We start from the raw sequence: 27,260 nt of genomic DNA, 5'->3' as shown, positions 1-27,260 counted from the left end.
ATAGATCTGCCAGGATTTTCACCCACGAGTGCGGGAGCTAGAATCCGCTCCCTCTTACTCCGACGCCATCTTCTCCGGTCTCCTACAATAGTATTTAAAAGGAAATAGAAAATATAAAAAAGAATGATGAGGACTTCCACCAAGATGGAGGCATAGGTGGAAGCACTGCCCCTTCTCCCACAACCAAGTTTAAAAAAACCAGTTTTAGCAACAAAAAATGGAGCCAAACCACAGAAAATTGAACTACACAGAAGTCTGACAACAACGAACCTTTCAGCCAAACCAGGAAGAGGGGCAGTGCCAGCAGTAGAGCGGGGTCGGTCAGGAAAGATCCACTGGAATAACCTGAGTGCATGACCCAGGTGCGCCAGCAGCCATGGGCGTATTCCAGGTGTGCAGAAGCAGCTGGACCCACTGAGGGCTGATCACAGTCACACATTCATCTTCAGGTAAACCAGAAGGAGCTATCAGTGAGGCAGACCGTGCAGGCCCCAGCGGCAGGAAGCGGCAGAGGGAACCGCCATTGCCCCTCTCTGACCCTGCCCCCACATACAGCATCACAACCCAGCGACCTAGGTGGCCCCGCCCTGGTGAACAACTAAGGCTCCCCTCCTCATAAGTAACAGGCATGAACATACTAAAACATGGCTCAAGAACAACTCAGAGCCCCAGAGCCAATAAATCTAAGCAATGAAGAAATAGCCAAACTTTCAGATGCACACTTCAAAACACTGGTGATCAGGATGCTCACAGAACTGGTTGATTTTAGTCACAAATTAGAGGAACATATGAAGGCTAAACTAATTGAAATGAATGGAAATACACAGGAAACCAATAGTAATGAAAAGGAAACTGAGACTCAAATCAAAGGAGTGGACCAGAAAGAGGGAAAAAAATGACCAAATAGAAAAGGATGAAGAAACAAGAATTCAAAAAATGAGGAGAGGCTTAGGAACCTTCAGTACATCTTTAAACGTTCCAACATCTGAATTATAGGGGTACCAGCAGGGGAAAAGGAACAGCCACCAGTGGAAAACTTATTCGAACAAATAATAAGGGAGAATTTCCCCAATCTGGCAAAGGAAATAGACTTCCAGGAAATCCAGGAAGTCCAGAGAGTACCAAAGAAGTTGGACCCAAGAAGGAACACACCAAGGCACATCATCATTACATTAGCCAAGATTAAAATGAAGAAGAGAATCCTAGAAGCAGCAAGAGATAAGGGGACAGTCACCTACAAAGGACTTCCCATCAGACTGTCAGCAGATTTCTCAAAAGAGACCTTACAGGTAAGAAAGGGCTGGAAAGAGGTATTACAAGTCATGAAAACCAAAGACCTAAAACCAAGATTTCTCTATCCAGCTAAGTTTTCATTTAGAATGGAAGGACAGGTAAAGTGCTTCTCAGATAAGATCAAATTCAAGGAGTTCATCATCACCAAGCCCTTATTATATGAAATGTTAAAGGGACTTACCTAAGAAAAAGAAGATAAAAAAGATGAACAGTGAAAGGACAACAAACTCACAGTTATTAATAACCACACCAAAAACAAAAGCAAAGAGGACAGGTAGATCAGGGGCGAACCATAGAAATGAAGATCACATGGAGGGTTAGCAACAGGGGAACAGGAGAAGGGAAGGGGGTAGAAGGTACAGAAAAAGATAGCATAGATGGTGGGTAGAAAATAGGTAGGGGGAGGGCAAGAATAGTATGGGAAATATAGAATCTAAAGAACTTGAGACACGTGGTCATAAACTAAAGGGGGAGACTGGTGGGGGATGGGGTGTGCAGGGTGGAGGGGAATGAAGGGGGGAATAGAACAACTGTAATGGCATAATTAATAAAATATATTTTAAAAAAGAATGACAAAAAATTAATATATTATGTGTAATAGAAATTTAGTAAAAGGACTTACAAGGAGGGTGGATGAAGCAGAGGACCAAATTAATGAACTGGAAGATGAGGTAGAGAGAAATACCGAAGTAGAGCAGCTGCACAAAAAAGACTAAAAAAATATGAAGATGGCTTCAGGAAACTGGAGGACAACATGAAATGCAAGAACATTTGAGTCATAGGAAGAACAGAAGGAGAAGAAAAGAAACACGGAATTAAAAAAAAAAAAAAACCTGTTTAAAAAAAAATGACATAAAACTTCCTTAACCTGGAGAGTGGAAAATCAACCAAATTTAAGAAGTGGTGGGTCCCAATCAAGATGTCACCAAAAAGGACTACTCTAAGGAACATCATAATTAAAATACCAAATTTTACAAACAGAAAATCTTAAAAGCAGCAAGAGGAAAATTGAGATTAACATACAAGGGAGCTCCCATAAGGCTAGCAGCTGATTTCTTTTTTTTTTTAATTTTATTTAGTTATTTTTCAAGTACAGTTTTCTGTCTATTTCTCTCATCTCAGTCCACCACGCCCCGTGCTCCCCACCTCCCTCCCATTTCCACCCCCCTTAGTTCTTCTCCCTGTTTCTTTCATACTTGTTCCTCCAAATCCCTCCCCATTTTTCCCCTTAAATTCTCTCCCCTCTCCCCTCTGGTCACTGTTCTCCTGTTCTCTATTTCAGTGTCTTCGTTTTTATTCTGCTTGCTTGTTTGTTTTGTTGTTGAGCTCCCCACCTTCCTCCCATTTCCACCCCCCTTAGTTGTTTTCCATGTGTCCTTTATACTAGTTCCTGTAAATGCTTCCCATTTTTCCCTTGAAATTCCCTCCTCTCTCCCCTCTGGTCGTGGTCCCCCTGTTCTCTATTTCAGTGTTGTTGTTTTTATTTTGCATGATTGTTTGTTTTATTGTTTAGCTTCCTGTTAAAGGTGAGATCATATGGTATTTGTCTTTCAACACCTGGCTTATTTCACTCAGCATAATGCTTTCCAATTCCATCCAGGCTGTTGCAACGGGTAGCAGCTCCTTCTTCTTTTCTGCTGCATAGAATTCCATTGTATATATGTACCATAATTTTTTTGATCCATTCATTTACTGCTGGGCACCTAGGTTGCTTTCAGCTCTTGGCTATTGTAAATTGTGCTGCTATGAACATTGGGTTGCATAGGTTCTTTTGGATTGGTGTTTTAGGGTTCTTAGGATACAATGCAAGCAGTGGAATTGCTGGGTCAAATGGTAGGTCGATTTTTATTTTTCTGAGAAAATTCCATAATGTTTCCCATAATGGTTGTATCAGTCTGCAATCCCACCAACAGTGAACTAGGGACCCTTTTCCCCACAACCTTTCCAACAATTGTTTGTTACTATGTTTATGATAGCCATTCTGAGTGGTGTAAAGTGATATCTCATTGTGGTTTTAATTTGCATTTCTCTGATAGCTAGCGATATTGAGCATCTTTTCATGTGACTCTGGATACCCTGTATGTCCTCCTTGGAGAAGTGTCTGTTCAAGTCCTTTTCCCATTTTTTAATTGGGTTGGGTGTCTTTCTAGAGTGGAGTCTTATACGTTCTTTGTATATTTTGAAGATTAAATCTTTGTCTGAGGTATCATTGGCAAATATGCTTTCCCATACAGTTGGTTGTCTTTTTATTTTAATACAGTTTTCTTTAGCCATGCAGAAGCTTTTTATTTTGATGAGATCCCATTTGTTTATTCTTTCCTTTATATTCCTTGCTCTAGGGGACATATCAGTAAGAATGTTGCTGCGTGGAATATCAGATTTTCCTACCAATGTTCTCCTCTCGGACTTTACTGGTTTCACAGCTTATATTTAAGTCTTTTATCCACCTTGAATTTATTTTGGTGCATGGTGTAAGTTAGTGCTCAAGTTTCATTTTTTTTGCACATAGCTGTCCAGTTCTCCCAACACCATTTGTTGAAGAGGCTATCTTTACTCCATTTCACTTTACTGTCCCCTTTGTTGAATATTAATTGACTGTAGAGAGTTGGGTTGATTTCTGGGCTCTCTGTTCTGTTCCATTGGTCTATGTGCCTGTTTTTATGCCAGTACCAGGCTGTTTTGATTACAGTGGCCTTGTAATACAATTTGACATCAGGTATTGTGATCCTTCCTCCTCTGTTCTTTCTCAAAATTGCAGCTGCTATTCGAGGTCTATGTCTGTGAAATATGCCATTGGTACTTTAATAGGTATTGCATTAAATCTGTAAATTGCTTTGGGTAATATGGACATTTTGTTGATGTTAATTGTACCTATCCATGAACACAGCATGTGTTTTAATTTGTTTGTGTCTTCCTTGATTTCTTTCTTCAGGGCTGTGTAGTTTTCTGCATACAGGTCTTCTACCTCCTTGGTTAGGTTTATTCCTAGATATTTTATTTTTGTTTTTGCTATATCGAATGAGATTTTTCTCCTTAATTTCTGCTTCTGCTGATTCATTGTTAGTATACAAAAATACCTTTGATATCTGGATATTGACTTTGTAACCCACTGTATTGCCAAATTCATTAATTAGTTCAAGCAGTTTTGGGGTAGAGTCTATAGGATTTTCCATGTACACTATCATGTCATCTGCAAACATTGGCAATTTTGTTTCCTCCTTTCCAATATGGATGCCTTTTATTTCCTTTTCTTCCCTGATTACTGTGGCTAAAACTTCCAATACTATATTGAATAGAAGTGGTGAAAGTGGGCATCCTTGTCTTGTTCCTGATCTTTATGGAAAAGATTTTAGTTTTTCCCCATTGAGTATGATGTTGGTTGTAGGTATCTCATATATGGCCTTTATTATATTGAGGAATGCTCCCTGTATTCCCACTTTGCTGAGTGTTTTTATCATAAATGGGTGTTGTACCTTATCAAAAGCTTTTTCTGTGTCTATTGATGTGATTATGTGATGTTTGTCTTTGCTTTTGTTTATGTGATGTATTACACTTACTGATTTGTGAATATTTACCCATCCTTGCATTCTTGGGATGAATCCCACTTGGTCATGGTGTATGATCCTTTTGATATATTGTTGGATGCGATTTGCCAATATTTTGTTGAGGATTTTAGCATCTATGTTCATCAGGAATATTGGCCTGAAGTTTTCTTTCTTCATTGTGTCTTTATCTGGTTTTTGGAATAAGATGATGCTGGCTTCATAAAAAGAATTTGGGAGTTTTCCATAATTTTTGATATTTTTGGAATAGTCTGTGAAGAATAGGGATTAGCTCTTCCTTAGAAGCTTTGTAGAATTCTTCTGTGAAACCATCTGGTCCAGGGCTTTTGTGTGTTGGGAGTTGTTTTTATTACCAGCTATCAGCTGATTTCTTAACAGAAACAATACAAGCCAAAAGGGAATGGCAAGAAATATTCCAAGTAATTAACAGCAAAGGCCTGCAAATAACACTCTTTATCCAGCAACATTCTCAATTAAAATGGAAGGTGAAATATAATTTCCCAGACAAAAGAAGTCTGAAAGAATACACCTCTACCACAACAGTACTGCAAGACATACTAAAGGAACTGCCATAAGAAGAGGAAGAAAAAGGGTGAGAGATAAAGGAACACAGGAAAAATTGGGGAAAAAGGAACAAACACCCATCAGTAATAGCCTTAAGTGTAAATGGATTAAATACTCCAATCAAAAGACATTGGATAGCTCAATGGATGAGAAAACATGACCCACACATATGCTGCCTATAAGAGACCTACCTTAGAACAAAATACCTAAACAGTCTGAGAGTAAAGCCATAAGAAATTGACAGGAGAAAGGGGCTACAATAGCAATACTTAGATCAGACAAAATAGACTTCAAGACAAATGCTATAAAAAGAGACCCAGAATGACACTTCATAATACTTAAGGGAAAAATTAACCAATAAGACATAAACATTATTTTTTTGTTCTGGAGAAAGTTTTTTATTTCTATTTATTAATTTATGCAAAACAGTAACAGCAATATGTAATAGGAACATACTTCTAAGTTCAAAAGTAATTTTTCATTTTGAAAGGTTCAGGACTTTGTCTCTTCTTTATACCTTACCCTTTTAAAAATACTTCAGTCCAGCAAAACAGCACACAACAAGTTTATTCCCTTACTTAAAGTCATTTAAGTGGCTCTGTAGAAATTAGGTATCATTTCCAGTAACCTGGAGATTTAATCACAGAATGATACATGTAAGAATGTTATAGCATGCATAAAAAACAGTACAGAGAATTTTAAAAAGGACAAGTTTCAGGTTACTTTCAATGAGGCATAGGAAAGCCCTATTGGGTATCCTTAAGACTCCTCTCTTCAGATTTAGAATAAAAATTACTAGGAATTATTATATGACAAAGATGGGCACTGGTGATATGGCCAATGATAACTGTATTAGGTGAGGGATAAAAGAGTCTTCCTACGTTTTAGTGTAGGGGCCAATGAAAGAAAGGCCAGGAAGCCATTTTAAACTCATGTTCATGGCAGGTCAAATGATGCTGAGACACATGTTTCCTTTTGAAAGGTGTTATCCCATTATTAACTTTCCAAGGCTTAGCATTCAAACTGCTCATACTGCTGCTTATAAAGACATCAAAGCAAACCTCCTGGGAAAATGGGTGTTACAAACTGGAAAAGCAAAACTGTGGGTACAGTAAAAGGGGCTCTGGTGCTCTAGTTGTTTTTCATGATATACAATGTGTAGTAAGGAAACTGGTTCATCTATAATTGGATTAACTGACTCTATTATATTCTTGGGATAGGCTTACTAAAAAACTTTTATGATTTAGAAATGCCAAAATTACTTTGACTCTCTTGGATGTATTTTACTTTAAAAAATATAATAAGCTAATAAACAAAAATAAAAATCTATTTGCTTTTTTAACAAATAACTAATATTATGTTTTTATAAAAAGAATTCCTTTCAGATACGCTGATTAACCTGTAAGTGATATTAAATAAAAAGCTTCAGCATTCTTTATTCCCAGTATTTTGCACAGTTTAAGGTATGTTGAACATTTCAAGAGAATAAAAAAGAGAGAATGGTAACTCACCAAGAAGCTTATGTACCTAGTAAAGTTTCATTTGTCTTGGATGCTTTAAAAAAATTAGGTCTAGAATTTTAGTTATCTAATTACCATCTCATTCAAGTAGAATATCTATTTGTGGATTCTAGAAAAAAGATAAAGTATTTCCAACTCATAAACATAAGACCCACTGATTGGACTGTTTTAGAATTGGTTTTACTGGGTTTAGATGAGGAAGACTTCAATAAAACTAACTATATATTGAGTGCCACTGATTTTTAAAAATGCAGTTTAAAAAACTATGCTTTTATGGTAAATTTCTAGACAAATCATAAATGTAAAGCACAATATTGTTAATACTGTACTATTCACCGGTACTTGCTAGAGAAATAAAATGCTTATATTCTATCAAACTCTAACCTTTTTAAATAGTAGGTTTTCTAAAACAATTTTTTGAAAATCAGCATTTGCTTTTAAACTGTTAAAATTTCAATTTCGATTTTAAAAAATCCTTACAGATGAATCTTAAAGGTGTTCCTTTCAGTCTCAATTCTTTTTTACTTTCAACTATATAGTCAACACAGAAGCAGTTTCTAAATAAATATCTAATGAAAAACAGTTTCAATGTCAAGTAAAACTAGGCAATCTAATACAGCTTGTACAGCTGAATGTGATTTATCAATACTCAATTAAATTTCTATAATAGTGAAAAACTTTTGGTATCTTCATAACATTCAAAACCAGCAACGTCCCATGAGACTAGAGAGTTAGAAGAGAGGATCAAACAGATTTAAGCACTGCTCAACTTCTTCTAAGATGATGCACTCTTTTAGCCTTGAAGAAGTCATCTTGAGTAACAACAGTTTCTCAGTCTGTTCTCTGGATTAAACAGACAAGACATCACTGTTTGTATGCTTCGGTCCACAGATTTATTTTGTGGGCCATTTCCAGTTGATGGAGTAGCTTCATGAACTGAGCATTCACCAGTCAACACTTCAGCTCCTGAATCAACTTCACTACAGTGGTAGTTAACAGCTGTATAAACCAGAGGTATAATGTAACTCCTTTGTTCCCCAGTGGGCCATTGTGGTGGCATCTGATAATTGTACACAGGCAGCTGATATCCAATGATGTCCTGAACTGGTGAACTTGGATAAGGAGGATATGCCTGAACATACTGAGTAATAGGATTCATCATGGTTGGAGGCTACATGTAAGTTTCAGCATTTGGATTACTCCAGACACTCTGACACTGTGGTGGAGGAGGAGGATTAAAAACCAAAGGGGGTTGCTGCACATGATAAGTACATAAATTTTGTTTCCTGATTGCAGAGCCCAGTTTCAGCATTTTACCATGGAAATTTATCTGTGATTCTACTATCTTCTGCACATCCACATCATTATAAAATGAAACAAAGCTGTAGCCTTTGGACACACCAGTTCGATCCATGATTATCTTCCCTTCTTTCACTGAACCATATCTAGCAAAGAAACTTCTGATTTCTATTTCATCCATCCTAACATCAATTCCACCAACAAAAATGGTATTTGGCATGATTTTGCTATCAGGTAAAACATAGCCTTGGCTGGTCATAGATGAGGAAGATTGGGTGCTGGCCTCTCTAGAGATGGTTGGCTTCGGAGTCTCAGAATTTGCAGCAGACATGATGGCAGCAGCTAGCAGTTCCCTCAGATGGGACTTGAGGGGCAGAGGCTGCTCTTCTGGCACCACTTTTGGGGTGCTAGTTGGTCTGCTTGTATCCGTTGCCCAGCCTCAACTGGGCAACCAGAGAAAAGAAGAAAAGTCAAAAGGCAGCAGCGAGACTCAGGAGGCCTAAGCACTGCCCCAGGAAGCTGAGAGGCACAGGCAGACTCAAGACATAAACATTATAAACATATATGCACCCAACATAGACACATGAAAATATATAAGGAAGACCTTCGAGTATTTTAAGGAAGATATAGACAGCAAGAGATTTATACTAGGGGATTTCAATACCCCACTGTCAAAAATAGATAGATCTTCCAAACAAAATATCAGTGAAGATAATGCAACATTGAACAATGCCCTAAATCAAATTGACTTAACTTATACATACAGACCCTCCATCCCAAAGAAGCAAAATATGTATTCTTTCCAAATGCACACGTAACATTTTCAAAGATAGACCACATGATGGCACACACAACACAAGAAAATTGAAAACATATAAAGCATTTTACCAGACCACAAGGGCCTAAAACTAGAAACTAACCTCAAGAAAAAAAGTTAAAAATACTTAAATTTGTGCTGATTTAATAGTATGCTATTAAACAATAGGTTAATAATGAGATCAAGGAAGAAATCAAAAAGATTCTGGGAACAAATTAAAATGAACACACAACAATCCAAAACTTATGAATATAGTGAAGGCAGTCCTGAGAAAGAAGTTGATACCAATGCAGCCCTAAATAAAATATAGAAACATGTGAAATAAACAACTGAAGCCTACATCTACAAGCACTATAAGAACAACAAAGCCCACAGTGAGTAGAAGGAAAGAAATAACCAAGATCAGATCAGAATTAAAACACATAGAGACTAAAAGAAAAATCCAAGGACAAATAAATACAGGAGCTGGTTCTTTCAAAAGATAAAATTGACAGGGCTTTCACCAGACTCATAAAAAAAAAAAAAGGGAAAAGAGAGAGAACCCAAATAAATACAATCAGAAATGAAAGAGGAGAGATTAACTGATACCAAAGAAATACAAAGCTTAGTAAAAATAAATAGGAACAACTATATGCCAAGAAATGTGAAAACCTGAGTTATATGGACATATCTCTAGAAAAAATATAATCTTACAAAACTGAATGAAAAAGAATCATAAACCCTGAACAGATTGATAACAGTTGGCAAAATCAAAGAAAAGATTAAAAAAAAAACCTCTCAGCACACAAAAGCCCTAGACCAGATGGTTTCACAGGAGAATTTTATAAAAACTTTAAGGAAGATCTAACCCTTATACTTCACAGACTATTTAAAATCCAAGAAGAGTAAAGACTCCCAAACTCTTTTTATGAAACCAGCATTTTCATAACCCCAAAACCAGATAAAGATAAAAGAAAGAAAGAAAATTACAGGCCAATATTGCTGATGAACACAGACACTAAAATCCTCAACAAAATATTGGCAAACTGCATCCTGTAATACATTAAAAACATCATACACAATGATCAAATGGGATTCAGGCCAGGGATGCAAGGATGGTATGATATTCACAAATCAATAAACATAATACATCACAAAAATACAAATGAAATACAGAAATCACAAGATCATAGAAATATATGCAGAAAGAGCATTTGATAAGCTACACCACCCATACATGATAAAAATACTCAGCTAAGTGGGGGTAGAGGGAACATACCTCAACATAATAAAGACCATGTAAGGGAAAACTATAGCCAACATCATAATCAATGGGCAAAAGCAAAAAGCTTCTCTACTAAGATTTGGAACAAGACAAGGATATCCATTTTCACCAATTCTATTCAACACAATATTGGAATTTTTAGGCACGGAGAATGGACAAGTAAAAGAAATAAAAAGCATGAAATTGGAAAGGATGGAGTAAAACTGTCATTCTTTGCAAATTACATGGTTGTGTACATAGAAAACCCTATATGATCCACAGAAAAACTACTTGACCCAATAAGTAAATTTGGCATAACAGTGGGATATAAAGTCAATATTCAGAAATTGAAGGCACTTTTGTACACCAACAATGAAATATCAGAAACAGAAATTAGGAAAAATATCCCTTTTGCTGTAGCAACAATAATAATGTACTTATGAATAAACCTAACTATGGAGGAGAAAGGCCTGTACTCACAAAACTACACAGCACTGAAGAAAGAAATTAAGAAAGACATAAATAAATAGAAGTATATACCCTATTAATGGACTGGAAGAATTGACATTATCAAAATACCATAGTACCAAAAGCAATTTGTAGATTAAGTGCAATATCTATTAAAATGCCAATGACATATGTCGCAAAGGTAGAGCCAACATTTCAAAAATTTATACAGAACCATAAATGACCCTGAATAGCTGCAGCAATTTTGAAAAAAGAAGTAGGAAGAATCACAATACCTGATATCAAGCAATATTACAAGGTCACAGTAATCAAAACAGTCAGGTACTGGCATAAGAACAGACACATAGGTTAATGGAACAGAAGAGAGAGTGCAGACTGAATAAACCCAAGTCTCTATGGTCAATTAATATTCAACAAAGGGGGCAGAAGCACAAAATTGGAGTAAAAATACCGTCTTGAACAATGGTGTTGGGAGATGTGGATAGCTATATGCAAAACAACAACAAAACACTTAACCATCAAATTAAACCAGGCTCAAAAATAAACTCCAGATGAATAGAAAATGTAAACATAAGTCATGACACTACAAAAGTCCTAGAGAAGAACATATGCAGGAAAATCTCAGATATTCCACACAGCTATATTTCCACTGATATATCGACTACAGCCAGGGACATGAAGGAAAGAATTAAAAAATGGGACCTCATCAACACAAAAAGCTTCAGCTTGTTTAAACAGAAGATCAGCAAAATGAAAAGGGAACCAATGTATAGGAAAATATATATGCCAGTTATATCTTGAACAAGTACTTGTTCTCCAAAAAAATATAAGGAACTCACACAACTCCTCTCCAGGAAGACAAACAATCCAATTAAAAATGGGCAGAGGACCTGAACAGACACTTATCAAATGAGGAGATACAAAGGACCCAGAGACATATGAAAGGAGGCTCAGTATCATTAGCCCTCACAGAGTTGCAAATTAAAACTACAATGAGATATCACTTCACACCAGTCAGAATGATTATCATAAACAAACCAACACATACCATGTGCTGGTTATGGTGTGGAGAAAAGGGAACCCTAGTGCACTGTTGGTGGGAATAAAATCAGGTGCAGCCACTGTGGAAAACAATGTGGAATTTCCTCAGAAAACTAAAAATGGAAATGCCCTTTGACCCAGCAATTCCACTTCTGGGATTATACCCTAAGAATCTTAAAACACCAATTCAAAAGAACCTATGCACCCCAATGTTCATAGCAGCACAATTTACAGTAGCAAAGTGTTGTAAGCATCCTAAATACCCAACAATAATTGGTGCTATGGTAAATTTATATAATGGAATACTACGCAGCAGAAAGAAGGAACATCTACCTTTTGTGACACCATGGATGGAACTGGAGAGCATTATTCTGAGTGAAATAAGCCAGGAAATGAAAGACAAATACCATATGATCTCACCTTTAAGTGGAATCTCATCAACAAAACAAACAAAAAAGCAAAATATAACCAGAAACAATAACATAAATTATACCTGACAGTAACCAAAGGGAAAGAGAGTGGGGAATCATGGAGGAAAGGAAGGGAAGGGTGATCAAGGAACCTGTAGAAAGTCCCATAAACAGAGACAAGATGGATATGATTGAGGGTGGGAGGTGGGGGTAAGTTGACAGGTGAGAGTGGTGTGAGGAAAATAGAGACAACTGTAATTAAACAATAATAATAATAATAGTTCTAAAAAGTACAGTCATAAAATTAAAAGTAGTTTTACAAAGTAATCAGGAACAGAAATACTACTACATTATTACAATCAATGAACCTGTAGACTGACTTTATCTATTCAAGAATGCGCATATGATGAACAAAATTCCAAGGATGATGGAAAAAATGAGGATGACACATGCAGCAACATCACTTCAATGACTGGAATTTTTATTAAGAGTTCAGAGTCATTAAATGGAAACCATAATAGGAGAAACTTTCCTGAGCAGAAGATTATTTTTAATCTTCAAATTAGACTATCAGGTGCTAAAGCAAAAATATCTATATGTAGATTGTATACATACTATGGTCTCAACTATGCAAAGAAAAATACTGCAAGGTAATAAGGAAAAAGACTGGTAATCTTTGCAATTAAATAATCTTAAAATTATGGGTTTTTTGTGATAAAATGCAAACAGAGGCATAGATACATGACATATACTTACAGCTGTCAGAGAGAAGGAAATTAAGGTAATGGATGAAGGAAGGTGAAGGAATTAATTTAAAAAATCACTGTCAGCCTGTTCTCAATGACAGTTGACCAGAAAGGAGGGAATTCCAGGGAGAAAGTGGTAGGGTTTACAGGAACAAATATAAAGGACACATGGACAAAAACCAGGGTATGTGGAAATGAGAGGGAAGTGGGGAAGGATGGGTGGGTGGGCTGGGATGGGTGTAAAAGACAGAAAAATCTAATTGAACAATAATTAAAATAAAAATTTAAAAAATCAACACATAGAAACAAACAACACTGGTGACAGAGGGAAGGAGGAATGCTGAGTTAATTGGAGATGGACAAAGGTGAGGAAAATAGAGACAGAAAGAGCCTTTGCTTGGGGCAATGGGTCCTCAATGCAGGGTTTCAAGAGTTGGTTTTAAGAACGAATGCCACCCCAAAAGTTCAATAAAAAAAGATAAGTAAAAATGTGTTTTTTCTTCTCCACTTAAAATGTTATTATAAATATATATTGTGATTATCAGCAGAACAAAAAGGTAACATAAGCAAAAATGAGAGGAAATAAAGTATTGTCCTATTAATATATTATTTGCTTTTAGAAAATTAAAAAACTCCATATATTCTTATAGACTTACATTTGAATAATTTTTTAGTTGACAGCATTCAAGGGGATGCTGAGAAGATGGTGAGGGAGTGGGACAGAGTGGACTCTAGTTCCTGTACCAGTGGGTGAAAATCCCAGCAGATTTATAAAGAAACAGTGCAATAAACCATCAGTTACCAAGCATTTATGAAATAAAAAGACCAGAGATTGTGACAGACACTGAAACACCTGACAGCGGCAGAGTCAGCTATGGGAGCCGGGACACATGTGGCCCCTGTGCTGCTGCCATACCGATGGGCCTGGGCGCCTGGAGTCAGCTAAGGGAGCCAAGACACTTGCAGCCCCTGTGCCCATGCCGTAGCAAGGGACCTGGGCACTGGAGGAGTTGGCTACTGGAGCCAGGAAACTCAGCAATGCTAGGTGACCAACTCGGGGACAAGCGAGAGGACCAGCACGGGAGTATGTGCAGACAGAGAACATCAAGATACCTGAAGGAGTCTGCACCACTGAAATTCACAGGTATCATGCTACAGAAGTTCACGCCATAAACCCAAGGAGTCAGAACAGATAAATTTTAGAAGCTGAGACTACCAAGAAGAGTCTCAGACAATGGGAAGACAAAGAAACAATCCCCAAATGAAAGAAAAAGCAGAAATTTCAGAAAGAATGTTAGATCAAATAGAGGCTAATCAACTATCAGATAGCGAATTTAAAGCACTGGTTATTACGAAGTTCAAAGAGCTCACAATGAGCTATCAGAAAATACAGGGGAACTACAATGATTTCTCTGCAAACTACATTAACATGAAAAAGGAAATATAAACTATCAGTAAGGGACAAGAGGAAATGAAGAATACAATTTACGAACTGAAGAACACAGTAGAAAGTTTCAAAAGTAGGATAGATGAGGTGGAGGATCGGATTAGCGAGTTGGAGGAAAAAGTAGAAAGCATCTCACAGAAAGAGCAAGAAAATGAAAAGAGGCTCAGAAAGAATGAAGAGGGATTAAGAGAAATGCAAGACAATATGAAATGTAATAATATCCGAATAATAGGAATACCAGAAGGAGAAGAAGAAGAACAAGGGATAGAAAATATATTTGAAAGAGTAATGAGAGAAAATTTCCCTAATTTGTTGAGAGAAAAGGTCACAGAAATCCAGGAATTACAGAGAGTCCCAATCAAGAGGAACCCAAGGAGGTCCACTTCAAGACACATCATCATCAAAATGGTAAAATTCCAAGACAAAGAGAGAATCTTAAAGTCAGAGAGGGAGAAAAAAGAAGTAACATACAAGGGAACCCCAATGAGGTTAGTACTGACTTCTCAATGAAAACACTCCAAGCAAGAAGAGAATGGCAAGAAATATTCCAAGTAATGAGAACCAGAGGCCTACAACCAAGGCTACTTTACCCAGCAAGGCTCTCAATCAAGATAGAAGGCCAAATAAAGAGCTTCCAAGACAAAAGAAGTCTAAAAGAATATGCCTCCACCAAACCAGTCCTACAAGAAACACTAAAATGAGTGCTTTAAGGAAAGGAAGGAAAAGAGAGAGACAGAGAGGAACACAGGTACAAAAACGGCAATGAATAAGTACCTATCAATAATAACCTTAAACATAAATGGATTAAATGCTCCAATCAAAAGACACAAAATAGCTGAATGGATAAGAAAGCATGACCCACACATATGCTGCCTACAAGAGACCCACCTCAGGACAAAAGACCATCACAGACTAAAAGTGAAAGGTTGGAAACAAATTTTCCAAGCAAACGGGCAAGAAAAAAAGCTAGGGTAGCAATTCTCATATCAGACAAAATAGACTTCAAAAAAAAAGGGGGGCCATAAAGAGTGACCCAGTAGGTCACCTCATAATACTCAAGGGAAGAATCCATCAGGAAAACATTAACATCATAAATATATATGCAACAAACATAGGGCACCCAAATATATCAAGAAAATCTTAGGGGACTTCAAGAAATATATCGACAGCAACACAATCATAGTAGGGGAATTAAACACTCCATTGTCAAAAATGGACAGATCTTCCAAACAAAATATCAACAAAGCTATTGTGGCATTAAACAACACCCTATAGGAAATGGACTTAACTGATATATATAGAGCCCTTCATCCCAAAGAAGCTAAATACACATTCTTTTCGAATGCATCTGGAACATTTTCAAAGATAGACAACATGACAGTGCACAAAAAAGCCTCAAAGAATTCAAGAAAATTGAAATCATACCAAGCATCTTCTCTGACCACAAGGGACTGAAATTGAAAACCAACTCCAAAGGAAAAAACTCAAAGCACCTAAAAACATGCACTGAATGGTATGCTATTAAACAGGGAATGGGTCAAAAATAAAATTTTGGAAGAAATCAAAAAGTTTCTGGAAACAAATAAAAATGATCTCACAACAACCCAAAACTTACGAGACAGAGCGAAGGCAGTCCTGAGAGGGAAGTTTATAGCAATACAGGCCTACCTAAAGAAGAGAGAAATATTTCAAACAAACATCCTAAACCTACGCCTGCAAGAACTCGAGGAACAACAACAAAGATACCCCAGAGGAAGCAGAAGCAAGGAAATAAACAAGATCAGAGCAGAATTAAATGACATAGAGACTAAAAGCACAATTCTAAGAAACAATGAATCCAGGAGTTGGTTCTTTGAAAAGATAAACAAAATAGACAAGCCTTTAAGTAGGCTCATCAAGAAAAGAAGCGAGAGGACACAAATAAACACAATCAGAAATGAAAGAGGACAGATTACAACTGATACCACAGAAATAGAAGGGATTGTAAGAAATTACTATGAAGAACTGTATGCCAAGAAAGTTGAAAACCTAGGGGAAATGGACACATTTCTAGAAAAATACAATCTTCCAAAACTCACTGATAAAGAAGCAGAAAATCTAAACACACCAATAACAGCAAAAGAAATTGAAGCAGTAATCAAAAACTCCCATAACACAAAAGCCCTGGACCAGACGGTTTCACAAGAGAATTCTACAAAGCATTTAAGGAAGAGCTAACCCCTATTCTCCACAGACTATTCCAAAAAATACTGAAGAATGGAATACTAAAAAATTCTTTTTATGAAGCCAGCATCATCTTAATTCTAAAACCAGATAGAGACACAACAAAGAAAGAAAACTTCAGGCCAATATCGCTGATGAACATAGATGCTAAAATCCTCATCAAAATATTGGCAAATCACATCCAACAATATATCCAAAAGATCAAACACCAAGACCAAGTGGGATTCATCCTAGGTATGCAAGGATGGTTCAATATTCGCAAATCAGTAAATGTAACACATCCCATTAAGAAAAGCACAGACAAAAATCACAAGATCATATCAATAGATGCGGAAAAATCTCTTGATAAGGTACAACACCCATTTATGATAAAAACATTCAGCAAAGTGGGAATACAAGGAGCATTTCTCAAAATAATAAAGGCCATATATGAGAGACCTACAGACAATATCATACTCAATGGGAAAAAACTAAAAGCTTTTCCACTAAGATCAGGAACAAGACAAGGATGTCCACTTTCAACACTTCTATTCAATAGAGTATTGTAAGTTTTAGCCACAGCAATCAGGCAAGAAAAGGAAATAAAAGGCATCCAAATAGGAAAGGAGAAAGGAAAACTGTCACTGTTTGCAGATGACATGATAGTGTACATGGAAAATCCTATAGACTCTACCCAAAAACTGCTCAAACTAATGAATGAATTTGGCAAAACAGCTGGTTACAAAGTCAATATCCAGAAATCAAAGGCATTTTTGTATACCAACAATTAATCAGCAGAAGCAGAAATGAAGGAAAAAATCCCATTCCATATAGCAAAAAGAAAAATAAAATATCTGGGAATAAACCTAACTAAGGAGGTAAAAAAAACTGTATGCAGAAAACTACACAGCCCTGAAGAAAGAAATCAAGGAAAACACAAACAAATAGAAACATATACCTTGTTCATGGATTGGAAGAATTAACATCATCAACATGTCCATACTACCCAAAGCAATATACAGATTCAATGCAATACCTATTAAAGTACCAATGGCATATTTCACAGACATAGAACAAACACTTCAAAAATTTATATGGAACCATAAATGAGCCCGAATAGCAGCTGCTCTTTTGAGAAAGAAGAACAAAGTAGGAGGGATCACAATACCTGATATCAAACTGTATTACAAGGCCACTGTAATCAAAACAGCCTGGTACTGGCATAAAAATAGGCACATAGACCAATGGAAGAGAACAGAGAGCCCAGAAATCAACCCAACTCTCTACAGTCAATTAATATTTGACAAAGGGGGCAGTTACATAAAATGGAGTAAAGATAGCCTCTTCAACAAATGGTGCTGGGACAACTGGACAGCTACGTGCAAAACAATGAAACTTGAGCACCAACTTACACCATATACCAAAATAAATTCAAGGTGGATAAAAGACTTAAATGTAAGCCATGATACCATTAAAGTCCTAGAGGAGAACATCGGCAAGAAAATCTCAGATATTTCACGCAGCAACTTTTTTACTGATATGTCCCCTAGAGCAAGGAATATAAAGGAAAGAATAAACAAATGGGATCCCATCAAAATAAAAAGCTTCTGCCTGGCTAAAGAAAACAGTATTAAATTAAAAGGACAACCAACTGTATGGGAAAACATATGTGCCAATGATACCTCAGACAAAGGTTTAATCTCCAAAATATACAAAGAACTTACACGACTCCACTCTAAGAAGCAACCAACCCAATTAAAAAATGGGCAAAGGACTTGACCAGACACTTCTCCAAGGAGGACATACAGAACATCCAGAGACACATGAAGAGATGCTCAATATCATTAGCTATCAGAGAGATGCAAATTAAAACCACAATGAGATACCACTTTACACCAGTCAGGATGGCTGTCATAAACAAAGCAACAAACAATAAATGTTGGAGAGGTTGTGGGGAAAAGGGGTCCTTAGTTCACTGTTGGTGGGATTGCAGACTGGTACAACCATTATGGAAAACAGTATGGAATTTTCTGAGAAAAATAAAAATCGACTTGCCTTTTGACCCAGCAATTCCACTGCTAGGATTATATCCTAAGAATCCTAAAACATCAGTATCAAATAACCTATGCACCACAATGTTCATAGCAGCACAATTTACAATAGTCAAGAGTTAGAAGCAACCTAGGTGCCCATCAGTAAATGAATGGATCAAAAAATTGTGGTACATATACACAATGGAATTCTATGCTGCAGAGAGAAAGAAGGAGCTCCTACCCTTTGCAACAACATGGATGGAACTGGAAAGCATTATGCTGAGTGAAATAGGCCAGGTGGTGAAAGACAAATACCATTGATCTCACCTTTAACAGGAAGCTAAACAACAAAACAAACAAGCAAGCAGAAAAAAAAACAAAAACATTGAAATAGAGAATAAGGGGACAATGATCAGAGGGGAGAAGGAAGGGAATTTAAGGGGAAAAAGGGGGAGGGATTTGGAGGGACAAATAGGAACGACACAGCGACAAGAACTAAGGGGGGTGGAAATGGGCGGGAGGTGGGGAGCAAGGGGCGAGGGAGGCTGGGATGGGAAAAATAGACCAAAAACTGTACTTGAAAAATAACTAAATAAAATTTTTTAAAAAAAATAAAAGAAAATAAACTCAGAGGCATGGATCCATGGGACACACTGACAGATCTCAGAGGGGCGGGGGCTGGGCGACTGGAAGAAATTAGCCAAAGAACATACATATTTTGCTGCGTATAATGCATACTTTTTGCCCAAATTTTTTAGGGAAAATTAAGGATGCACAGTGTACATGCGTAGTGCCTGAAATACCTTGTATCTGTTCTTGTGTTTTGTAATTATTTGTTTACATAAAATTTATTGTACCATAAAAAAAGAAAGAAAAATAACTAAATAAAATTAATAAAATAGATAAATAAATAAAAAATAAATAAAATAAAATAAAATGAAACTTGAACACCAACTTATATCGCACCAAAATAAATTCAAGGTGGATAAAAGACTTAAATATAAGCCTAGAAACCATTAAAGTCCTAGAGGAGAATATTTTCCATAAAGTCCTAGAGGAGAGGAAAATTTCACACAGCAACATTTTTACTGATATGTCCCCTAGAGCAAAGAATATAAAGGAAAGAATAAACAAATGGGATCTCATCAAAATAAAAAGTTTCTGCGTGGCTAAAGAAAACAGTATTAAATTAGCAAGACAAGCAAATGTATGGGAAAACATATTTGCCAATGATACCTCAGACAAAGGTTTAATCTCCAAAATATACAAAGAACTTACACCACTTCACTCTAAGAAGACAACCAACCCAATTAAAAAATGGGAAAAGGACTTGAACAGACACTTCTCCAAGGAGGACATAGAGAAGATTCAGAGACACACCGAGAAATGCTCAATATGGCTAGCTATCAGAGAGATGCAAATTAAAACCACAAAGAGATACCACTTTACACAGGTCAGAATGGCTATCATAAACAAAGCAACGAACGACAAATGGTGGAGAGGTTGTGGGGAAAAGGGGACCTTAGTTTACTGTTGGTGGGATTGCAGACTGGTACAACCATTATGGAAAACAGTACGGAATACTCTCAGAAAAATAAAAATTGACCTGCCTTTTGATCCAGCAATTCCACTGCTAGGATTATATCCTAAGAACCCTAAGACATCAATGTCAAAGAACCTGTGCACCACAATGTTCATAGCAGCACAATTTACAATAGCCAAGAGCTGGAAGCAACCTAGGTGCATGTCAGTAAATGAATGGATGAAAAAATTATGGTACATATACACAATGGAGTTCTATGCAAGAAGTTGCTACTACCCTTTGCAACAATGTGGATGGAACTGGAAAGCACTATGCTGAGTGAAATAAGCCAGATGTTGAAAGACAAATACCATATGATCTCACCTTTAACAGGAAGCTAAGCAACAAAACAGACAAGCAAGCAAAATAAAAAGAAATACACTGAAATAGAGATGGGGGACAGTGACCAGAGGGGAGAGGGAAGAAAATTTAAGGGGGAAAAATGGGAGGGATTTAGAGGAACAAGTATAAAGGACACAGGGACAAGAAATAAGGGGGGTAGAAATGGGTGGGAGGTGCGGTGCATGTGGGAGTGGTTGGATGGGATGGGAGAAATAAACAGAAAACTCCACTTGAAAAATAACTAAATAAATATTTTTTAAAAAGAAACAGATGTGTATGATATATATGAAACCTATATGTGTATGTAGTGCCTATATATATGCTCTATGTACTGCCTATATCATATAAATATTTAATATATGTCATATATCATTTCTTGAATTCTAGGTAGAAATTTGATAACCCCCACTTTAATAAAAATCTTTTTATATTTTCCTATTTTGGGCTTTCCATCACTTCTGTGTATTCTCCTCCCAAGAAATTCAAAGGATTCTGGATTTCTCATTTCCATTTTAATAATGTTTTTAAAAAACTGGTTTTCAATTGTTTAAAAGAAGAAAGATTGAGACCTGAAATAGTTAAATGTATTTCTTCAAGTTACAAAATTTTATATTGAGTTTTCTGGAATTAAATATAGGTATTTTTACTTCTAGCCCAGTACACATTTAATTAAATTCCTACTTACAACAGTTTCCTAATATTTTTACTCTATGAAATGTATATTTTAATAAAATTCAAATTTACTTTAACCCTATAAGCATTTATTTTAAAAAGTATAAATGTTTACTATACATTTATACTTTTGGACATGAAAGAAGAGCTAAAAAATTAAGGACACACATGTTCTTGAGTGAGAAGTATTATAAAGGTATCAATTCTCCCAAAATTAATCTATAAATCCAATGCATGCCATTCCAAGGAAAAAACTTCAAATTTTGTAGGGAAGTGTTATTTAATTAATAAGATTAACCTGGAAAAATAGGTATGTGTTTGGTAAAGCAAAATATTTTATTTTGGAAAAAATAACAATGAAGTGTGACTAAATTTATTAGGTACAAAACATATGATGCAAGTATATTAATGCAGATATAGACAAGTTATTTGATGAAACAGAACAGAGTACATAATAAAGGCCAAATGTCGAACTGTCGGCTAATATACTCAAAACTGAAAAACTGCAAGTTTTTTCCCTTACATTAAGAACGATATAAGGATGCCCACTCTCACTACTGTTATTCAACATAATACTGGAAGTCCTAGCCAGAGCAACCAAGTGAGATGAAGAAGTAAAAGGTATTCATACTGGGAATAAAGAAGTAAAACTGACCCTTCTTGCAGGTGACATAAAACCCTAAAGAAGCTGGCAAAAATTGTTTAAAAAAATAAAGTGGTAGTATACAAAATCAATGTACAAAAATCCATTTCATTCTTATATAATAACAAAATTTCAGAAAAACAGCAACAAGTATAAAGGACACATGGACAAAAACAAGGGGGAGTGGAAATGGGAGGTAGGAGGGGAGGTCTGGGTGAATGGTCTGGGGTGGGGGTAAATGGCAGAAAACTCTGCTTGAACAACAATAAAATAAAAAGTTTTAAATCAATTAAAATTTTGCAATTATGACAAAACCAGCAAAATAACTAGGAATAAACTTAAGGAATGTAAAATGTCTATACTAAAAAGTACAAACATTATTTAGAGAAATTGAGAAGATGCAAAAAATGGAAAGATATTTTATATTCATGGATTGAAAGAATCAGCATTAAAGGGGCCATATTATCCTAAAAAGGTTTACTAATTTAACTCAATCCCCATCAAAATTCCACTGGGATATCTTAAATAAATAGAACAAAAATAATTCAGACTTGTATGAAGCCCCCCCCCAAAAAAAATCCCAAATAGTCAAAGCAATCCTGAGGGTGAGGGAACTAAATGGAAGTATCACTTCCCTGACTTCAAATTATAACAAAAAAAGACAATAATTAAAACAGCATGGTACTGGCAGAAAAGAAACAGACACATAGACCAATGGAGTAGAATTGAGAATCCATAAATAAACCCACATGTATAGAGGCAAATAATTTTCAACAAAAACATGCAATGGAGAAAAAGAAAGCCTCATCAGTAAATGGTGCTGGGGAGATTAGAAAGCCACATGTGAGAGAACAACGTTAGATTGCTGTTCCTGTATACAAAAGTATACAGGGAATAAAGTTTGTCCCTGTATACAAAAGATTAACTCAAAATTGATCAAAGATCTAAATGCAAGACATGAAACAATAAATTGAATAGGACAAAACATAGTTACTAAACTTATGGATCTTGGTCTTAGAGAAGATTTTATGAATTTGACCCCAAAAGCAAGAGAAGTAAAAGCAAAAATAAATCAAACTAAAAAGCTTCTACATGACAAAAGTAACCACCAACATAACAAAAAGGCAACCAACCAAGTAGGAACAGGTATTTGCAAACAACAGTTTGGAAAAGTTGTTAAGATCCAAAATATATAAACAATCCATACAATTCAACACCAAACAAACAAATGATTCCATTAAAAATTGGGCAGAGGACCTGAACAGACATTTTTCCTAAGAGGACAAGTGGCCAACAGATATATAAAAAGATGCTCAACTTTACTAGCTCTAAGAGAAATGAAAATCAAAAGTACATTGCAATACCATGTTCACACCTGTTACAATGTCTATTACCAATGAAACAAATAATAAGTATTGGAGGGGTTGTGGAGAAAAGAGAATACTCATTCACTGCTGGTGGTAATTGGGTGTAGCCACTATGGAAAACAGTATGGAGGTTCCTCAGAAAAATTAAGAATAGAGCTATCATTTGACCCAGCAACCCCTCTCCTGGATTATCTACCTGAAATTTTTGAAAACATTTATATGTAAAGATATATTCATTCCTATGGTCATCGAAGCATTATTCAGAATGGCAAAGACATGGACACAACTAAAGTGTCATTTTACAGATGATTGGATAAAGAAAATATGGTACATATATACAATGGAATACTATGAGCCATAGAAAACAAAATATTGCCATTCCTGACAACATAGATGAATCTTGAGATTATCATGCTAAGCAAAATGACAGAAAAGTCAAGGTCCATATGATTTCATTCATATATGGGATATAAAAACCGAATGAACAAATGAACACACAAACAAAAACTCATAGACACAGATAATAGTGTGGTAGTTACCAGAGGGGAGGGACAGAGTAAAAAATGGAGGGAGTCAGATGTATGGTGACAGGTAATTTGACTTTGGGTGGTGGGTAAACAATGCAATACACAGATGATGTATCATAGAATTATATGCTTGAAACCTATATAATTGTATTATCCTATGTCATTCAATACATTCAATTTTTTAAAAAATATAAGAAAAAGAAATGTTTTTAGGACTTTTGGCTAAGATGGAGGCATAGGTAGACACACTGTGCCTCTTCACACAACCAAAAGGACAACAGCAAATTCAAAAATAAAAAACAACCAGAACTGACAGAAAATTGAAATGTCTGGAAGTCTGACAACCAAGGAGTTAAAGAAGAAACATTTATCCAGACCGGTAGGAGGGGCAGAGACAGGTAGCCAGGTGGAGAGGACTCATGGCAAGGCTGGGGTTGGCAAGGCAGAAGCTGGAGGACTGCGTGGTCCAACATTTTCATGCAGATAAACTGGGAGGAACAACTGGGGAGTAAGATAGACCATGCAACCCAGGGTTCCAGTACAAGGAAATAAAGCCTCAAAGCCTCTGACTAAAATCACCCGTGGAGGGTGAGGCAGCAGCAGAAAAAACTCACAGCTTCACAGGAGAGTTCATTGGAGAGACCCACAGGGTCCTAGAATGTACTCAAACTCACCCACCCAGGAATCAGTACCAGAAGAGCCCAATTTGCTTGTGGGTAGCAGGGGAAGTGACTGAAAACTGGCAGAGAGCAGAGCAAGTGGCATTGTTTCTTTCAGAGCCCTCCCCCACATACAGCATCACAGCCCAGCAATGTGGGTTGCCCTGCCATCGTGAACACTTAAGGCTCTGTCCCTTACTACACAACAAGTGCACTAAGGCAAAAAGAAAATGGCCCAAATGAAAGAACAGATCAAAACTCCAGAAAAATAAAACTAAGCAATGAAGAGATAGCCAACCTATCAGATGCACAGTTTAAAACACTGCTAATCAGGATACTCACATAATTTGTTGAATATGGTAAAAAATTAGAGGAAAAAATGAAGGCTATGAAAAGTGAAGTAAAGGAAAATATGCAGGGAACCAACAGTGACAGGAAGGAAACTGGGACTCAAATCAATGGTTTGGAGCAGAAGGGAGAAAGAAAATTTAACCAGAACAGAAAGAAGAAACGAGAATTCAAAAATATGAGGAGAGGCTTACGAACCTCCAGGACAACTTTAAACATTCCAACATCTGAATCATAGGGGTACCAGAAAGAGAAGAGGAAGAGCAAGAAATGAAAAACTTATTTGAAAACATAATGAAGGAATACTTCCCCAATCTGGCAAAGAAAATTGATTTTCGGGAAGTCTAGGAAGCTCAGAGAGTCCCAAAGAAGTTTGATCCAAGGAGGAATACAATAAGGCACATCATAATTGCATTACCCAAGATTAAAGATAAGAAGAGAATCTTAAAAGCAGCAAGAGGAAAGGAGACAGTTACCTACAAAGGAATTCCCCAAAGACTATCAGCTGATTTCTCAAAATAAACCTTACAGGCAAGAAGGGGATGGAAAAAGTGTTCAAAGTAATAACAGGTGAGGACCTACATCCAACAATACTCTATCCAGCAAATCTATCATTTAGAATGAAAGGGCATGTAAAGTGCTTCCCAGAGAAGGTCAAGTTAAAGGAGTTTACCATCACCAAACCCTTATTATATAAAATGTTAAAGGGACTTATCTAAGAAAAAGAAGATCGAAACTATGAACAGTAAAATGACAACAAAATCACAGCTATGAACAACCAAACCTAAAAAATAGCAAAACAAAAACAAACTAAGCAAACAACTAGAACAGGAACAGGATCACAGAAATGGGGATCACATCAAGGGTTATCAGCAAGAGAGTGGGACGGGGAGAGAGGGGAAAAAGGTACAGAGAATAAGTAGCATAAATGATAGGTACAAAATAGACCAGGGGGAGTTAAGAATAGTATAGGAAATGTAGAAGCCAAACAGCTTATATATATAAAACCCATGGACATGAACTAAAGTCGGGGGGGGATGTCAGTGGAAAGTGGTGTGCAGGGCAGAGGGGAAAAAAGTGGGGGAAATGGGACAAGTGTAATAGTATAATCAATAAAATGTATTTTAAAAAGAAATGTCTTTAGAAGGTTATTTGGGGAAAAGAAAAATAATAAAGGTCAAAAGCTCAGAGATTAAAAAAAGACCCATTGATACTTAAAAATTTAACCTATGCCAGTATTGGCATTTTTATTGAATGGTACTAGAAAATATTGGTTAAAGGCACAAACTTGGGAATCAAACAGACTGGCTCCAAATTTATTTCTGAGATTGACCAGTTCCAACAACCTCATCAAGTCACTTAACTTATAGGCCACCATTCTCTTTTCTTCAAATTAGTAATATGATATCTACCTTATAGAGTTTATACTTATAATTAAATCAGATAATATTCATATTTGAATATTATAAAATTGTTCCCAGAATTTAGTAACTAGCCAATAAGTGGTAGTTGGAAGTGGTGGAGATGATGGGGGTGATAGTAGTCACATTATAGTATGATAAATAATCATTGCTAAACTTTGAATCAGAGAACCCAACACAACCCCAGATTTAATGATTCACTAGAGATTAGCATATAAATATACTCACAACTATGATTTATTATATTGAGAGGATACAAAGGAAAATAACCACGGGGAAACTGTGCATGGGCTGAAGTCTTGAAAAAATAATTAATGAGCTTCCAGGGGTCCTCTCCCAATGGAGTCACACAGAATGCACACATTTTCCCCAACAACAAGGTGTGGCAATATATATAAAGTGTTGTATGCCAGGTAATCTCATTACAGATTCAGTGCCAAGGTTTTCATCCATGTCTGGTCACATAGGTACCTATGCCTAGCACACACCAAACTTCCAGACTCCCAGAAGGAGACCACATAGTTCCCACCCACAGATTAGGCACAGTGAGGCACTCTTATTTGTTCTAAAGTGTGAGAACCCTCCAGAGATCCAAGTTCCCAGATGCTAGCTAAAAGCCTACCTTATAAATGGACATTTATAGGGAGAGAAGTCTCAGGCTGCTGTGTTATCTCTTTTCTGCACATACTCCTATGAGTTTAGCCTACATTTTGCAGATTTCTGTGATGTTTGTTATACTTTCCTTTTTTCTCACGGCAATTTATAAAACAGTAAAAATATTTAATTATGGAAATAACTATGAATCAACTCAAAATAATTTTAAGTAAATTATATGAAACCATCTGTGCTTTTTCATTAGTATTAAATTACTCAAACACCTCACAACTTTTATACTATTGTTGTGAATCAATTCAATGTATCTTTTCCTCGGTTTCTTTCATTCATATATGGATGGGAATAGTTTTGAGGAGAAAATATTTCAATAACAGAAAACTTTTATGTTTTTGATGTCATAAGTATATTTTCAATATAAAATGACTTCAAAATATCAAA

The 27,260-nt window shown here is 36.3% G+C and overlaps 1 protein-coding gene and 1 pseudogene across 1 annotated transcript in view; one reads left to right on the top strand and one right to left on the bottom strand.

Annotated features, from left to right (window-relative positions):
- The window catches only part of HECW1 (HECT, C2 and WW domain containing E3 ubiquitin protein ligase 1), a 675,231-nt gene that overhangs the window by 272,432 nt on the left and 375,539 nt on the right, over nt 1–27,260 (top strand). The window lies entirely within an intron of this gene.
- Nucleotides 7,685–8,570, bottom strand: LOC119057936 (deleted in azoospermia-like; annotated as a pseudogene).

This window comes from Artibeus jamaicensis, unplaced genomic scaffold (genome assembly GCF_021234435.1).
Source record: "Artibeus jamaicensis isolate MK-2021 breed Jamaican fruit bat unplaced genomic scaffold, CSHL_Jam_final contig_311, whole genome shotgun sequence".
Classification (NCBI taxonomy): Eukaryota; Metazoa; Chordata; class Mammalia; order Chiroptera; family Phyllostomidae; genus Artibeus; species Artibeus jamaicensis.
The sequence above is the reverse complement of the archived record's forward strand: the minus strand, read 5'-3'. Positions and strand labels throughout refer to the sequence as shown.